We start from the raw sequence: 6000 nt of genomic DNA, 5'->3' as shown, positions 1-6000 counted from the left end.
ATAGTCAACTGCCACAAGAATGTACTGATGCCCAAACGACATAGGAAAAGGACCCATAAAATCAATACCCCAAACATCGAAGATTTCTATAATTAAGATAGGGTTCAGGGGCATTTCATTCTTTCTCGAAAGTTTTCCTAATCGTTGACATCGATCGCAAGATTTACAATAGTCATGCGCATCTCGAAAAAGTGTGGGCCAATAAAATCCGCACTGCAAAACTTTTGCAGCAGTTTTCTTCCCACTAAAATGACCACCACAAGCATGGTCATGACAAAAGAAAAGGACATTCTTTCGATCGTGTTCAGGGATGCATCGTCTGATGATTTGATCAGGACAGTATTTGTTCGTCCTTTCCTGTCTAACTAAAAATATGCTAAACAGATCGTTGTTAGAACCGACAAATAAAGTTTAATTTAAATTTTTACTCTTACCTGTTCTACTCAAAGAATAGCGGTTGTAAGAGGTCGATCCACAGGGAGGCGATTGGAGTTGCATAAAAATTAGAACATTCACTCGGATTCAAAATCGACTTTTGAATGATGGAAAAAAAAACATTATGTCGGGGATATTGACTGATTTCCTGGTCTACCAGAGAATTATTTTTTTATTGAAATCAACTAGAGGACATATACTTAGATTTAAAAAGCATTTATATATTTAATAAAAAAGAAAGCTCTAAACTAAAATGGATGAAAACAGTGCTAGGAATATTGAAGACTAGAATATCGATTTCATGAAAGAAATTTTAATGTATTAAAGAAAGATTACAGAATCTGAGGAACGGAAATTAAAAACAACATGAATTAAAAACTTTAGCATAAATAAAACTCTTTATTAAACTAAATCTAAAAACCCCAAAACAACATGTTTCAAAATAAAACTCTTACTAAAAAAAAATTAAAACATTGCTCTCAATTAAACTAAAGAAATAGGAACAACATAATACCCAAAATCACTAATACACAAACTAAAAACATAACTTCTAAAAAAATAAACAACAAAAACAATAAAAAAAAAAACTAAGGAAGCGTGATGCTCTGTTTTCAAATCTGAAAACAGAGCATTACTCTTCCCCTCTTTCTTCTCTCACAAACAGAAGGTTCCGTTCCCCTGTTTCTTCTTCTTCCTTGGATCAACCGAAGCAACGGAGCACCTTCTTCTTCCTTGGACCAGCCCCCAACCGAGCACCTTCTTCTTCCTTGGACCAGCCCCCAACCGAGCACACCTCCCTTCCTCTTCCTCCTTCTCTTCTTATAGCCGCGGACGGACGCCTGATGCGGAAGGGAGATGGCAGACGCGGTGAGGACGCGGGGAGGAGTCGATCACGGATGAGATCCGGGCGGAAGCTTCGTGGACGGCTGCTGGGAGCTGAAGCGGAAGGTGGGGACGCGGATCCGGGCGCTGGGAAGAGCTGGCACGGACGCTTGGATGCGGAGGAATTCGGACGGGATGATGGCGGGATCCGAGGTTTGGACGCGATCTGTGAGGTGGCTCCTTGATGGCTGCTGATTTGGGAGGCTCGGGATCGACGGGATGCTGGAAGATGGCTTGAGATGCGGACGGGCTGATGCGGAAGGAAGGCGTGAACTTGCTTCTTTGGGCCACGGATGCGGGATCGCTGGGAGCTGAAGCGGAATGTGGGGACTTGGCTTCCTTCTTCGGGTACTGCTGATGCGGAAGGGAGGCGCTGGGATCTTCCTTGCTGGGAGGTGAATCGCCCGGGATTGCATGGAAGCGGAAGGTGGGCTGATGCGGAAGGAAGGAGGCGCTGGGATCTTCCTTCACGGATGCGGGATCTGTGGAGGGTGCCGTGGGATGCTTGAAGATGGCGGCCTGATGCGGAAGGAAGGATCACGAGCTCGCTGGGAATCTAGAATGGGCGCACGGCTGAGAAGCTGGGACGAGCGGCTGTGGGATCATCCGGCTTGGATCACGGGAGAGGGGCTGGAGCTCACTTGGAAAGCGCCGCGGGACCACTGCTCGCATCACGGGATGGGATGGATCCGTGGGTGCAGAGGCGTGTCACGGATGCGGTGGATCTTGAACGCGGAAGGAGGGAGGAGCCGGGAGCTTTGTGATGCGTGCGGACGGCTGGGAGGATATGGGAGACATCAAGTTCCATCCGATTAGTCATATAGTATGATATGAAATTTTGCTTGTAGACGGACGGGTCATCTATTCTGGCTGGAGGTCAAGTGCAATTCTTTCAAGTCATGGGTCACCCAGCACCTTATGGCAAATTTAGATTTGCCCAAAATTATTTTCCAAAGGCTCAAAAGAAATGGATCCGATTCGGACCCGAACCCGACTCGGACCCGATTTGAAGTCAAATTTGTAGTCAATGTGCATTTTATCTATAATTTATACTAATCTATGTTAAATCCAAATATAACATTAATCTAGTGAATTTATTATTATCGGTTAACAATAACACTAATTTTAGTAACATGTAGGTCGCACTTTTGTGCTCTCATCAGTATTTGAACAAGTACGGTTCATCCCAAAAATACCATTTTACACGAGTTAGGAAGCGAAATTTCTCTTGTTTGGTCCATGAACTGGGCATTCGTTCAGTAACTAGATAGCTGACTACATCAGCATACCATGGAACATTGGTATGGAAAATCATCATTAATTGTTCATCAGGGAAGGTCTCAGACACAGGCATGGATTCTCCAGATGATTCAACAATTAATCTGGACAAGTGATCAGCTACAACATTTTCAGATCCCTTTTTATCTCGTATTTCAAGATCAAATTCTTGAAGCAATAGGATCCAACGAATGAGTCTTGCCTTGGCATCCTTCTTTGTGAGAAGGTACTTAAGGGCAGCATGATCAGAATAAATAAGGACCTTGGATCCTATCAGATAGGGACGAAATTTGTCAACAGCAAAGGCAACGCCAACAACTCTTTTTCAGTGGTAGAATAGTTAAGTTGGGCGTCATTCAGAGTTTTGCTCGCATAATGAATCACATGGGGAAGCTTCCCCACTCGCTGACCTAGGACGGCACCTATTGCATAATCAGATGCATCACACACGATTTCAAATGGCAGATTCCAATCAGGGGACCTTATGATGGGTGCTGAGGTTAGTTCAGACTTCAGTCTTTCGAAAGCAGTTATACAAATCGGCGAAAAATTAAAAATAGCATCTTTCACCAACAGGTCGCATAAGGGTTTCGACAATTTATTGAAATCCTTGATAAAGCGGCGGTAAAAACCCGCATGCCCTAAAAAGGATCTGACTTTCCTAACAGTTTTGGGAGGTGGTAACTTGGCAATTAATTCTACTTTGGCTTTATCCACCTTGATTCCCCTTTGTGACACAATGTGTCCCAAAACAATACCTGATTGGACCATAAAATGACATTTCTCAGTTAAGAACTAAATTTTTCTCTTTACATCGTTCTACAACAAGGGTCAAGTGATGGAGACATTCATTAAAATTAGATCCGAATACAGAAAAATCATCCATAAAAACTTCTAAAAATTTCTCCACCATGTCGGAGAATCATCATACACCGCTGGAATGTAGCCGGTGCATTGCATAACCCAAAAGGCATGCGACGATAGGCAAAAGTGCCATAAGGATAGGTGAATGTGGTTTTCTCTTGATCCTCACGTGCAATTGGAACTTGGTTATATCCAGAATAACCATCAAGGAAACAGTAATAAGAGTGGCTAGCTAGACGTTCTAACATTTGATCAATGAAGGGTAGTGAAAAGTGGTCTTTCCTAGTCATGGCGTTCAGCTTTCTGTAGTCGATGCACACTCGCCATCCAGTTTGGATTCGAGTTGGGACTAACTCATTTTGGTCATTCTTGATCACAGTAATTCCAGATTTCTTGGGTACGACTTGAACTGGGCTCATCCACTGGCTATCAGAAATAGGATATATAATTCCTGCATCTAAGAGTTTAATGATTTCAGCTAGAACCACATCCTTCATGACTGGGTTAAGTCGCCTTTGTGGTTCTCTAGAGGTTTTTGCATCCTCTTCTAGATGAATTTTATGTTGGACCACAGAAGGGCTAATCCCCTTAATATCAACTATAGACCAGCCGATCGCTTCTTGATTTTTCTGAAGGATATTTAACAACTTCTCTTCCTGTTCTTCAGTTAAATTTGATGCAATAATAACAGGTAAGGTATTGTTGTCCCCTAGAAATGCATATTTTAGGTTTTCAGGCAGATCTTTAAGTTCAAGCTGGGGAGGTTTGACACTTGAAGGTACTAGCTGGGATTCAGGTATAGGTAATGATTCAAATTTAGTAGCCCATCTGCTAGTATCCATTACAGGAATGGAATCTAGCAATGCATTAACCTCCTGATTCGACTCTCCTTCCTCACAATCTTGACTGAATTGGGCCAAACATCTTTCTAGTGGATCAGAATAACTTGATTCCTCGAAGGACTTACTGATTATGTTTTCAATCATGTGAATTTCTTCTAAATCATCCATCTCAGATGGTTGATTACTACTGTGAAAGACATTGAGTTGGACGGTCAAGTTTCCAAATGCTAAGGTCATTATCCCATTTCGGCAACTGATCACAACATTTGAAGTGGCCAAAAATGGTCTACCAAGGATTACCGGGATGTGACTACCTGGATTTTTCACTGGTTCAGTTTCGAGGACTACAAAATCCACAGGGTAGTAAAACTCATTTACCTTTACAATTACATCCTCTACAATTTCCTTAGGATACTTCACAGTACTATCTGCTAACGACAAAGTAATGTTTGTGGGCTTTAATTCCTCCAAACCTAGTTCGGTGTAGACAAAATAGGGTAATAGGTTTACACTTGCTTCTAAGTCTAATAGGGCTCTCCGAATGATGGTTTCTCCTATTTTAATTTCAACAGTGGGGCAACCAGGGTCCTTGTATTTTGGGGCAATCTGTTATTGAATAAGAGATGAGGCTTGTGCCGCCATCACAGCTTGCCTAGGAATACTGGTTTTCCTTTTCACCGTGGTTAGGTCTTTTAAGAATTTTGTATAGGAGGGGATCTGTCTGATGGCATCTACGAAGGATAAATTTATTTGGACATTTTTAAAGACTTCCATGATTTCATCGTACTGAGATTTTTTCTTTGAGTCTTGTAGTCTACTAGGAAAGGGAGCCTTGGGTGTGTACGTCTCTATTGGTTTCTCCTCTATTCCTTGTGTTCCCTGTTTTTGTGTCTTTTTCTAAGTGGGGTTCGGTTCATGCTTTTCTTCTTTTTCTTGTACAGGAAGTTGGACCTTGTTGTCCACTTGCTTGCTAGACCGTAAAGTGGTAATTGTCTGGACTTCATGGGTAGGGTTTCCATTAGAATCAATCTGAAACTGGCCTCTCGGCCCTTTATTCTGTTGCCTACTAGGGTTAGGCACTGGCTGACTAGGTAGTTCACCTTTCTTTCTATCCCCTGGAGAGTTTGCTATTTGGCTTAGACTAACCTCAAGTTTTGCAATTGCTTGCGCATGGAATTGGTTAGTCTGAGTTTGAGCCATGTTGGTCTGTTGTTGCTGTTGGATAAAATCTTGTTGTTGTTTCATCATGTTAGCCATCATGGTTTCTAATGGTGAAGATTGTTGTGGGATAGGGGTATTGTAAGGAGGTACAGATGGAACCAAATGTTGGTTCATTTGTGATGGACCTATCCGGTAGAAGTTCCTCTGAAAACCTGGTGGACCACCTTGATGCTGAATAGGTTCATTTTGCTTGTATGAGAAATTTGGGTGGAACCTATTATCAGGGTGGTAGACTGGGCTGAATGAATTGGGGGTGGGCTTCTTGAAGGCACTATATGAGTTTAGAGCATTTGCCTGCTCAGCCTTAATATTGGGTAAACTAGGATAACATTCCACTAAATGCTCAGAACTGTTACACAAGATACATAAGTCATGTGGCTCGTGTTCCACTTTCATGATGGGATTTAGCTCTTTATATGAACTCGAGCTAGTGGAAACAGTAAAAGCATCAAACTTTTTACTTAAGTTGTTCATTCTC

The sequence above is a fragment of the Phoenix dactylifera genome, chromosome 4 (assembly GCF_051530095.1).
Source record: "Phoenix dactylifera cultivar Ajwa chromosome 4, Ajwa_hap1_PhDact_Kaust_v1.1, whole genome shotgun sequence".
Classification (NCBI taxonomy): Eukaryota; Viridiplantae; Streptophyta; class Magnoliopsida; order Arecales; family Arecaceae; genus Phoenix; species Phoenix dactylifera.
This window is presented reverse-complemented; position numbering follows the sequence as displayed.